Consider the following 13,140-nt stretch of genomic DNA (forward strand, 5'->3'; position numbering starts at 1 on the left):
TATCAGTCTGGCGAGTAAACTAAAAAATTTACTAGCCAATGGCGAAATTTACTAGCCAATGTAAAATAAAGATCCCAACTTCATTTTCTTGTTTAGCACCCCATATTTTACTAGTTTCAAGTTATAAATATTTAAACATGGCCATGCATAAATCCTTAATCTTTTAAAATAACTGTTTGTAAAATAAAGATCTCAACTTGTGATCTTTACATAACAAAAGTTGTTTTGTCCATCTTTCATCTCGTTAAAACTTCATCTTGTTTTTACTATTTTGCTTGAATTCTCTCCTCTGCCCAAGCAACATTTTGTCTTGCTTTACAACCACATAACACCCCTATTTTCTTTTATTTCATAACCTGTGAGAGTTGGCAGCCTTAAAAGGATAGGTCACCCAGAAGTCATCATTTACTCACCCTCATGTCATTCCGAACCAATGGTTAATCTTCTAATAATAAAAGAAGTCAAACAAACACCCAGATGATACACATAGTCAGATCAACATGCAGTATCTGACTTAGAATTGTAAAAAAGCTTCAGTTACTGACCAGAACAATTTAATAAATGAGACTGAGAGATTTAATTGCACTTTAAGTAATCAGACAATGTGAGACTCAATTAACACTGGGATTAGTCTTTTGATTATGCAAATAAGGACATCCAGTGTTTTGCGAAAATCAATGTATATTGCACAATCTACTCATTTGTATTGCAGTGTATTGTATGCAGCCTCATAATAGTGTATTCTGGAGTCTCTCAAGGAGAATATAAGTGAATTTTGCAGAGCAGATCAGAGTGCATGCTGTTTGCCGACTGTGTCTGTCAAAGCCCGGATAATGAGATGTTGTGGTTAGAGTTCAAATCTTTGGATTAGACAAAAGAAAATGGTGGTCTGAACTCTTGTGGTGTCTGTCATGCAGCTGGGACAGCAGACAAGGTCATTGCTACCTTAGAGCCCTTTCACAGACAGCCACTGACTGTGTTCCTCTAAGCCTAGCTGAAGAGGATGCAGGACCCAATTTACCAGTCGCTGACAGGCTTAATGAAAAATGAGAGGACTAGCGCACTATGTCATCAGTATTAATCTTCGCTTGCACTTACGCCCTGGTACTAAGCGCCGGGATGATTTAAAGCTGGCGGGGAACAACTGCATTGTCACAAAAACTACTACCAATGCTAACCACAGGACTGTCTTCTGAGACTTGAAGTGAAAAGCTGACAAGGAGCATGTTATAACGCTCTAAATGGCATCAGATACGACTGGTTCACAACCTGATGGCTGAGATACGATCTTTTCTTGTATCCACAATACTGCAGCCGCCTGGAATATGAGTATTTTATCTAGGATTCAGTTGATCCCTGTGACTCAAGGGCATTCAGTGAAATGTGGTCAAGTTGGTGTATCTGTAAAAAAGAAATAGAAGTACGGAGTATAGAGAAGACGACTTACACTTGTTCTTTTGAGAGTCTGTTCTTGGGTTGCGAGCATTTTGAGACATTATTTTTATACATTAAGTTAAATAAAGAGAGAGAGAGAGAGAAATTTAAGCCCCTTGTTTGTTTAATTATTTCCATTTGAAATATAAAAAAAAAAAAAAGAATAAATGCAATAAATACCTTTCAATAAATTCAATAATAAATACTGATTTTTTTTAGGTTTTTATTACTATTTTAAATACTGTGAGTTTATATATAATATAAGCTGTGTACACTACATTGTCTGTATATTTGTATATCTATATATGCTTGGGGTCTGTAAGATTTGAAATTGTCGGAAAAACAATGCAAGTATTATTAATGCAGTATTTCCCACAAAATGCAAGTTCTATTAATGCAATATGCAATATGTTACATTTTTTAACATTCTTATGCATTTGTTTTTATTCAAAGCTAATTTAATATGCTCATTTATTACATGGGAATCAAACCCATGACTTTAGTGTTGTTAGCACCAGTCTCTACCTTTTAAGCTACAAGAACACCTATTCAATATGCTGGTTTTGTATCAAACTTTTGTCACAGTACTGTATACATCAATTAGCATACAACCATATGCAGCAGTCTTAAGTGTATGCATTTCCTAACTCTTAAAACTTTTCCAGTGATTGCAGTGCAATGTCCCTGTAACATCAGTTTCAAAATCATACTTTTGCTGTTCATATAGTTTGGTGATCAAACCTAGCCGTAAGTACACTTTAGTACTGAAGTCTGCATACTGAGCAGATGTTAAAAATCAGTCTTAAATATTAAGGTATGCAATAATTTTGTTCATCAACACTTCATCTTTCCTGGATCACAGTGTTGGGATTGGTCCAAAACAATAGCCAACATCTACATCAGCACTGCTGCAAAAGCCCTAGAATGCATCATCTCCCAGGCAACATGTGAGCACAGCGTCCCCATTAGAATATGAAAAGCTTTCTCCACCATCCTTGCTTAAGGGTATTTGTGTGAGCACGTGTGCATTTGTTTGTGTGTTGAGGACACACAAACCATTAGTGGTGTTTTTTTTCATACACTCCCATTAGTGCCAGAGTATCCACACAAGCAGCCGGTAATACATGACTCCATGATTAAAACTAACTCGATCATGATGGATACCTCACATACTGGCATCTTCATGTTTATGCAAGGTTTCCAGAATTGGCAGGCATGCATTACTCCCAAATGCTTCTCTCTCTTACTGCAGATTGCGTGTAGTCTCAATTATTGTGTAGAAATATGGTTTTAGGAGATGTTTGGCAAGATAGATGTGATCGTTCATCCAGATCCTCACATTCCCTTCCCCATTATCATCGGTGAAAAACTTTGCACAGTTCCCGCAAGAGGCGGAATACATTAAAGTATGTACTAGGCAAAAAGCACATAATCTCAAGATAACAAATAATGACTCCTTTTTAATGGTTAAATTGAATTGTATTAATCAAAAAGCATGTTTAATTAATTAAAATCATGAAACTTAAACAATTTAACATAAATTTATTAAAAGTTTAACAAAAATTACATGTTTAGGGCCCTATGAAATGTTTTATTTTTTCCAACCTTATGTTTTATTGTTACCAAATTCTGATTTAGCATGTCTAATTATTTGAAAGCATAAAAACAAGTTTCATTTATTCTTACAATAGCCTTGTGATTTTTTTCATAAGTGCCGCCCCTCTAATATAATGGCAGGGGAAACACTTACATGTGTGTGTGTGTGTGTATGTGTATGTGTTTGTGTGTGTGGCTGATTGCCGGTTGAAAGAATAGAGCAGCATAAGAATCAGGCCACCCATCTTAATTATAAATAAGAATCTGGCTGATCAGAACAACACAGAGACTACATTCACTGTTTGTACAGCAAACACTGAAGGCTACATGGACAGCTGACTGCACAGTGGCAGGTTTTAATATTTCCTGCAGTGTTGAAGAGCTTACCTTAGTGCAGCATAACATAGATTGCATGTGATGTCAAGGTTTTAGTCCAGTATGCATTCCTTGGGAGTTTTTGTCGTCAGGTGGAAATTTCATAACTTGCTCGTGCTATGTACAATTTAGCCTACCCTCAATATAATTCAGGTCCCAATGCATGGCAAACAAAACCACTGTTTGATTTTAAACTGCCTGTCTAGTTGAAATGTGTGGTTATATTTGAGTGAAAAGCTCTTTTAATATAAAAAAATGTCACTACCATTCAAAAGTTTATAGTTGGTAAGATTTTTTTTTTTTAATGTTTTTGAAGAAGTCCCTTATGCTCACCAAGGCAACATTTATTTGATTAAAAATACAGTAAAACAGTAATATTGTGAAATATTGTTTTAATTTAACTGTTAAACTATTAAAATGAAAACTATTAACTATTAAAATAACTGTTTTCTATTTTAATATATTTTAAAACTGTATTTATTCCTGTGATGGCACAGCTAAGTGTCACACGATCCTTCAGAAATTATTCTAATATGCTGATTTGGAAACATTTTTATTATATAATGCTGAAAACAATTGTGCTGCTTAATATAGTTGGGGAAACATGATTATTTTTAAGTATTCAAAGAATCCTGAAAAATCAATGTTGAATAGTTGATTAATTTGAAATAGAAATATTTTGTAATATTATAAATGTCTTTACTGTCACTCCAAATCAATTTAATGTATCCTTGCTGAATTAAAGTATTTTATTTATTTTATATAAATTCGTAGTAGTAGTAGTAGTATTAAGCATATTTTTGAAACCGTGGAAAGAGTGTAATATGTGAGTACGTGTTCTTGTGAATAACCTAACCACCCAAGTTGTGATCATTAAAAAAAAAATCTCTGATTTATGTTGTAGATTTTGGGAATAATCCAGTTTTTCTAGCGCATACTTTGACAAACAGCCCTATGGAACAACCCTCATGCTCCTAAAACACACACTAGGCCACTTCCTCTATATTCACCCTTTGAGGCCTGCATTGGCCTCATGCTTTAAGGGAGCAGTTTCAGAATGTAGATCATCAAAGTAGCTTATTCCTCAGATTTTCGCACTGTAGCATCGGTTAAAATGGACCATGAAAATTCAAAAGAGCTCATTCTAAATGCCATCTCATGCCTTCATAATACCTCTTTTATTAGTTTCTCATTCTTATGCTGTAGCCGAGGACCATAATTGGGTGGGTGTTGGAGAAAATCTTATCATGTAAGCCATACCTCTACTGCTTGACTGCTTCCTTTGTTACAAAGCAGAGACTATTAATTTTATTCCTTTAATGAGTGTTGCCGTAGTGATGCTGTTTCACTTTATTGTTTGTTAAATTTAATGTCCCCCACACATTAACCTGATTAAGCAGTATTTCAGTGTTTTTGCTCTGTTCCAAGTTCGTTAACAACAACAGTTAATAACATCCGTTATGGATCATCCGATGAAGTGCGGTCAGACAGACAGTTGTTTACACTTGGTACTGACACACATCTCAAATGTGATCGCTTGTGATCAGGTTTTAAAGGAAGGCCCCTTAAGACAGTGGTTGACTGACAGGTGAGCAAGATATATGTGATATTTGATACATGCATTTCTGGTTACATGTATATGTGGTTTCAGTTATTGGATATGCTGGGACCTAGTTTACATCTGTATATAGTGCTAGTCCACTTGTGATCGGATCACAACAAAATGCATGTTAAATACCAGGTGTAAACGTGGGGAAATCTGACTCATAAATATAATAAATTCTAGTAAATCTGACTATCACAAATTCTAGGAAGTATGACTGTGTCATAAAGACCATTTACTCAATAGTTTGAATTTGGTATGAGTCATAGGGAAAGGGTGTGAAGAACAGGTTATGGGTGGTGGCAGTTTGATTTTAGTGTAAATACAGTAATTAGGCGATGGTTCACGTCACACTCTTCTGTGTGTGCTAGTGCATTTTATGTTATTTCCTTTTCAGTGCACGTGGCATTGCTGTCAAATGTTATTCTAAGCACACCCTGATAACAGTTATATTATCCAAATTGTTTCCTACACTGTACGACCAATGAAAGCTTTGATCACACTGAAGTTAGTCAATGCAACTGCAACTTCAGTTCAAAGAGAGACAATTTCCTTTGTTTTCCCCTTTAATTGCATTTTTCTACTTTGCTGAAATGGCAGCTTGTGCATTTTTAGTTTGATGTTATTATGCAAAACAATTTCTGGTGTTTTCTGGTGTTAAGTAGTAGCTACCCTTGAAAAGCTTGGGGGTCAGTAAGATATTTATTTATTTATTTGAAGAAAAAAAAAAGAATAATTTCATTTAGCGGGGATGGGTTCAATTGATCAAAAGTGACCGTAAAGACATTTATAATCTTACAAAATATTTGTATTTCAAATAAAAAAAAATTTACTTTCAAAGAATACATTTAAAAAAATTATTGAGCATTGAATCAGTATATTATAGTGATTTCTGAAGGATCATGTAACATTATATACAGTATATTAATGTTAGATTTAGCAATATTTACTTTTTATGTAGTTGATAAAAAAATCAGTTCTTGTATGAAGCACATGGTCCCAGGTCTGAAACCTGATTGGATGAGCCATGTCTGAAGTTGTTGCACAAAAAGTGATGTATGCAAACAGATGACTACATCTTAAAGGGGTCATATGATGCAATTTCAAGTTTTCCTTTCTCTTTGGAGTGTTACAAGCTGTTCGTGAATAGATAAGATCCCTAAAGTTACAAAGACTAAAGTCTCAAACCCAAAGAGATATTCTTTATAAAAGTTAAGACACATCCACGCCCTCCTAAAACGGCTCGTTCTAACACACCCCCACATGTCTACGTCACTGTGTGGGAAGATTTGCATAACATTATTTGAAAGCATAAAAACAAGTTTCATTTATTCTTACAATAGCCTTGTGATTTTTTTCATAAGTGCCGCCCCTCTAATATAATGGCAGGGGAAACACTTACATGTGTGTGTGTGTGTGTATGTGTATGTGTTTGTGTGTGTGGCTGATTGCCGGTTGAAAGAATAGAGCAGCATAAGAATCAGGCCACCCATCTTAATTATAAATAAGAATCTGGCTGATCAGAACAACACAGAGACTACATTCACTGTTTGTACAGCAAACACTGAAGGCTACATGGACAGCTGACTGCACAGTGGCAGGTTTTAATATTTCCTGCAGTGTTGAAGAGCTTACCTTAGTGCAGCATAACATAGATTGCATGTGATGTCAAGGTTTTAGTCCAGTATGCATTCCTTGGGAGTTTTTGTCGTCAGGTGGAAATTTCATAACTTGCTCGTGCTATGTACAATTTAGCCTACCCTCAATATAATTCAGGTCCCAATGCATGGCAAACAAAACCACTGTTTGATTTTAAACTGCCTGTCTAGTTGAAATGTGTGGTTATATTTGAGTGAAAAGCTCTTTTAATATAAAAAAATGTCACTACCATTCAAAAGTTTATAGTTGGTAAGATTTTTTTTTTTAAATGTTTTTGAAGAAGTCCCTTATGCTCACCAAGGCAACATTTATTTGATTAAAAATACAGTAAAACAGTAATATTGTGAAATATTGTTTTAATTTAACTGTTAAACTATTAAAATGAAAACTATTAACTATTAAAATAACTGTTTTCTATTTTAATATATTTTAAAACTGTATTTATTCCTGTGATGGCACAGCTAAGTGTCACACGATCCTTCAGAAATTATTCTAATATGCTGATTTGGAAACATTTTTATTATATAATGCTGAAAACAATTGTGCTGCTTAATATAGTTGGGGAAACATGATTATTTTTAAGTATTCAAAGAATCCTGAAAAATCAATGTTGAATAGTTGATTAATTTGAAATAGAAATATTTTGTAATATTATAAATGTCTTTACTGTCACTCCAAATCAATTTAATGTATCCTTGCTGAATTAAAGTATTTTATTTATTTTATATAAATTCGTAGTAGTAGTAGTAGTATTAAGCATATTTTTGAAACCGTGGAAAGAGTGTAATATGTGAGTACGTGTTCTTGTGAATAACCTAACCACCCAAGTTGTGATCATTAAAAAAAAAATCTCTGATTTATGTTGTAGATTTTGGGAATAATCCAGTTTTTCTAGCGCATACTTTGACAAACAGCCCTATGGAACAACCCTCGTGGTCCTAAAACACACACTCGGCCACATATCCTGTCTGTATATTCACCCTTTGAGGCCTGCATTGGCCTCATGCTTTAAGGGAGCAGTTTCAGAATGTAGATCATCAAAGTAGCTTATTCCTCAGATTTTCGCACTGTAGCATCGGTTAAAATGGACCATGAAAATTCAAAAGAGCTCATTCTAAATGCCATCTCATGCCTTCATAATACCTATTTTATTAGCTTCTCATTCTCATGCTGTAGCCGTGGACCATAATTGGGTGGGTGTTGGAGAAAATCTTATCATGTAAGCCATACCTCTACTGCTTGACTGCTTCCTTTGTTACAAAGCAGAGACTATTAATTTTATTCCTTTAATGAGTGTTGCCGTAGTGATGCTGTTTCACTTTATTGTTTGTTAAATTTAATGTCCCCCACACATTAACCTGATTAAGCAGTATTTCAGTGTTTTTGCTCTGTTCCAAGTTCGTTAACAACAACAGTTAATAACATCCGTTATGGATCATCCGATGAAGTGCGGTCAGACAGACAGTTGTTTACACTTGGTACTGACACACATCTCAAATGTGATCGCTTGTGATCAGGTTTTAAAGGAAGGCCCCTTAAGACAGTGGTTGACTGACAGGTGAGCAAGATATATGTGATATTTGATACATGCATTTCTGGTTACATGTATATGTGGTTTCAGTTATTGGATATGCTGGGACCTAGTTTACATCTGTATATAGTGCTAGTCCACTTGTGATCGGATCACAACAAAATGCATGTTAAATACCAGGTGTAAACGTGGGGAAATCTGACTCATAAATATAATAAATTCTAGTAAATCTGACTATCACAAATTCTAGGAAGTATGACTGTGTCATAAAGACCATTTACTCAATAGTTTGAATTTGGTATGAGTCATAGGGAAAGGGTGTGAAGAACAGGTTATGGGTGGTGGCAGTTTGATTTTAGTGTAAATACAGTAATTAGGCGATGGTTCACGTCACACTCTTCTGTGTGTGCTAGTGCATTTTATGTTATTTCCTTTTCAGTGCACGTGGCATTGCTGTCAAATGTTATTCTAAGCACACCCTGATAACAGTTATATTATCCAAATTGTTTCCTACACTGTACGACCAATGAAAGCTTTGATCACACTGAAGTTAGTCAATGCAACTGCAACTTCAGTTCAAAGAGAGACAATTTCCTTTGTTTTCCCCCTTTAATTGCATTTTTCTACTTTGCTGAAATGGCAGCTTGTGCATTTTTAGTTTGATGTTATTATGCAAAACAATTTCTGGTGTTTTCTGGTGTTAAGTAGTAGCTACCCTTGAAAAGCTTGGGGGTCAGTAAGATATTTATTTATTTATTTGAAGAAAAAAAAAAGAATAATTTCATTTAGCGGGGATGGGTTCAATTGATCAAAAGTGACCGTAAAGACATTTATAATCTTACAAAATATTTGTATTTCAAATAAAAAAAAATTTACTTTCAAAGAATACATTTAAAAAAATTATTGAGCATTGAATCAGTATATTATAGTGATTTCTGAAGGATCATGTAACATTATATACAGTATATTAATGTTAGATTTAGCAATATTTACTTTTTATGTAGTTGATAAAAAAATCAGTTCTTGTATGAAGCACATGGTCCCAGGTCTGAAACCTGATTGGATGAGCCATGTCTGAAGTTGTTGCACAAAAAGTGATGTATGCAAACAGATGACTACATCTTAAAGGGGTCATATGATGCAATTTCAAGTTTTCCTTTCTCTTAATTATGTCCCCACTGGATGCAACAAATGCTTCATTTGTAATGGGTATTATTGGTTTTGACTTGTCGCACCGGGACACGGCATCACAATATGGTAAGGGGTGTAAAATTTCCGTCACACGCTTGAGGCATTCGGCCAATCACAACGCACTGGATAGCTGGCCAATCAGAGCACACCTCGCTTTTCAGACAGATGAGCTTTGTAAAAATCGACGCGTTTCAGAAAGGCAGGGCATAGAGGAGAAACAGTAGGGCCTTTCGCACCGCTTTAGTTCCAGAACTAAATGTACAGTACTAAAGTACTGGGACGATTTTGCGCGAACTATTTCCCAGTACCTGCACAGTATGTGGAAAATAATGTTTTTTTTTTTACCTTAAACCACATGAACACATTTCATTACACCAAATACACAAAATAATGTTCTTTTTAGCAACATCATATGACCCCTTTAAATTGAATTCTGTAGTAATGTGCCAAGTTGCTATATTGTTTGGCAACTATACACAGTTTAGCTAATGAACTGAATTACTTGGCAGAAGAATTGTTTATTTTGTTTCTTCGTATTAATTTACTTATTCACTGGACATTGGTTCGTTATATGAACTATAAGCCAGTCAAGGCCGTGCGCTACAGTTTTTCTTCCATGTTGTGCCACCTTAACATGGTAGAATGTACTGCACAGTCTCAAGTGGGTCATTTTTTTTTTATTAAATTTTTTTTTAAGTCTGTTGATGAGTTGTCATTTTAACAGCACTGTCTAGAATGACATCCAATTTCCTGTTTTTGGTAGTAAGATGTACAGATGTAAATGTGTACTCACCGTAAGTGTACACATTTACATAGTACAAAGTGTCTGCATACTGGCAGGAACTGTGGGAAGCTTTGTGTTTGAATTCTGTACAGCGATGCATAACCCAGCATGATCTGTTGAAGTGTCAGCAGTGTAGCATTTCTCAAAAGCTTTCTTTTATTTAGTTCACTTTCCCCAGATTTTTTTCTAAATCCTGCTACCATTTATCAGTTAAGTGCGCAGGAAAGATTGTAAGCCCTTCTGGGAAATCTTTTCCATACTGACACAAGGGTTTAGTTGTCTATGTCTTATTAAAGTTCTGACTTGTTTCCATCTAGAAGTGGATCATTTAATCATTTCCTTCAGTGATTCCTGCCTCTTCTCAAACTTTCACTAACTAAAAAAGTATAGACATTTTCCCTCAAGTCACTTTCTGTGACTAAAGTCTTTCTTTTACTTTCTAATTATGATTTTATATTAATATTTGGTTAATCAAGCTTTCAGTGGATTGCAGTTTTAGTAGTTCAATAAAAGGTGTTAAAGCAGTTTTTTTTATATTATTCATTAATTTATTTATTTATAAAATAATACAGAAGTAAATATTTAAAATTCTGCACTTTAACTTTATTTAAACCAGAAAATAAACCTTTTTAAGGTGTTTTTTAATCAATTCAATTGATCAAAAAATCGTTGACAAAGTAGCCATTTTTGAACTGTTTTTAGGTTTTTCTAACACTTTTGATAAGATCCTCAATTTAAACCCGAAAATGAACAGTTTTAAGGTATTTACAACAATGTACTACATAATATTGACAACTTTTATTTGTTGAAATTTTGAAAAGGTTGATGCTATTTTTTTTACAGCGTATTATTTTTTTAAGTGACTATTTTTCAAGACTTATATCACAGTGACTAGTAAGTCAATTTATACAATTAACACATAAATATTAAGTTTCTTTATCTTTGAACATCTTTGAACCTGTTAAACACAAAGATTATAAATAAATTTATTTATGTGATTTTAATTAAAAGACCTACCAGATGGCAGATTTATCAGTAAGCCCGTTATTTAAGAACTGTTTATTGAATATCTGCAAAAAATATTGATCTGTTTCTAATTATGAATATAAAAGCATGAATTAAATAATAAACTGCTAGGATAATTTTGTATGTTGTTTCCCAAAAACTTGGGAGAATGAAATTATTAGAAAGGTACAGTAGTTTTGAATTGCAGATATCTCTTGCCGAATGACCTTGGTGTTCTTCAAAACTCTGAACTTATTCAGCAGACATTTTCATTAGCAGAGTAGACGAGGGAAGGCCAGCAGGAAAACTGCTGACACATTGGCTGATTGGAATTGATACTGGATAATATCATAGTTTTTGCCAACATTTAGCACTGCAACATATTGAGGAATGTTATTGTTAATAAACTTTCAGGTTCATTTAAAGTCATAGACTATACCACCCATTCCATATTGCTTTATTTTGGAATACTTGTTCCTTGCTAAAAAAAAAAAAAAAGTGCTTTTTGGAAATGTCTTGCCAGCTAATCGGGAGAGACGGCCTGAATGGCTGTTGTTATTGCATGTGTTCCTTGATGAAAGTCACAGATGAATGCTATAAATTTATGTGCCAGACAGATATGTAATTTCCTTAGCTCTGCACCCGTACTCCCATTTGCGTAAACCTCATCGCACAGCACATTTAGCTTGTAGTGCTGCATCCGATATTCCATGAATACATAAAAGGTCCACCACATTGGTTTTCTAAATGAGCCTCCGGAGGCCATGCGAGGTGTGAGGTGTGTGGCTAATGAAATGTGCCTAGCCCGTCCTCTGTTTGTGTGTGATTACTGTCGGAATGCTCTGAATGGCTGTTGATAAAGCAGAAGCGGAGGCAGATTTGCCCTCGGCAAGTCTTATTGCATAGACAGAGGGTTGTCTGTTTTCCTCCATTTAGTGTTAAACTCAATTACAAGAGGCTTGGAAAGTCATAAGCTATAACTTTTTAGTGGAGACCGTCCATGAGATTCTAGCATACACCTCCAGAACATTCGTATTTGAGACTTTGCTGGTTTAAGCCTAACCTGGAAGCATGCACATAAAACTTCCAAATATCCCACACAATTTGATCCTTAGCCAACCTTGAAGAAGTTTAACTAAGCAGCTCGTACAGTACATGGGGTTGGCTGCATCATCTTCACTTAGGTGAATTCAGTAATGCGAGCGTTGCACTTTGGAAAGGCACAATGTAGTTGAGGCTTGAGGCTCTCATTTTATTTGCATAGTTACTTTTTTCTGAAGCATATTTTGATGGACTGTGAACTCCTCTAGGACTCTTTACTTTTCTCTTATGAATTTTTTTTTAATAACGTGAAACCAGTTTTAGTTTTAGATTTATTTTTTTTTAAATCAAAGACAAACAACCTTTTATAAAAGTGTTTTCATAAAAGTTTGTATTTATTTATTTACTTTTTATTTATTGTTTTATGTATTTTATTTACTATTTCTATTTTCACTTGTTTCTTGCCATGAATATAGCCGTGGTAGCTGGCATGGCGCTATATTATAAACAATTAATTGTTTAGTAGGTATGAGTTAGGTATGACATTTTCATATACAGTACAGTGTTAATTTTGACAGGCATTTTTGATTTAGTCTTAGTCTTTATCTTGAGACGAAAATGCTTAATAGTCTTAGTCACATTTTAGTCATTTGAGTCTTTCATAGTTTTAGTCGACGAAAAGTCATTGCATTTTTGTCAACTTTTAGTCGAACTGCAGTTACCAACATTTATTTTTGTAGCTATTTTATATATAGTCTTCAAACAAATATAGTCATTAATTCTTCTCTCTTTAGACCAAATCAATTAAACTTATGAGAAATTTGAATCAAGGATTGAATTTGGAAAAACTTGAATAAATGATGACAATTTTCATTTTTGGGTGAACTATCCCTTTAACAGTAGTGAAAAGGGAGCAACTTA

At 34.4% G+C, this 13,140-nt stretch overlaps 1 protein-coding gene across 1 annotated transcript in view; it reads left to right on the top strand.

The window, feature by feature from the left end:
* nos1apa (nitric oxide synthase 1 (neuronal) adaptor protein a) overlaps positions 1-13,140 on the top strand; it is a 135,972-nt gene that overhangs the window by 48,382 nt on the left and 74,450 nt on the right. The gene's annotated exons all lie outside the window — the stretch shown is intronic.

The sequence above is a fragment of the Sinocyclocheilus rhinocerous genome, unplaced genomic scaffold (genome assembly GCF_001515625.1).
Source record: "Sinocyclocheilus rhinocerous isolate Xijiao unplaced genomic scaffold, SAMN03320098_v1.1 scaffold1150, whole genome shotgun sequence".
In the NCBI taxonomy this organism is placed as follows: Eukaryota; Metazoa; Chordata; class Actinopteri; order Cypriniformes; family Cyprinidae; genus Sinocyclocheilus; species Sinocyclocheilus rhinocerous.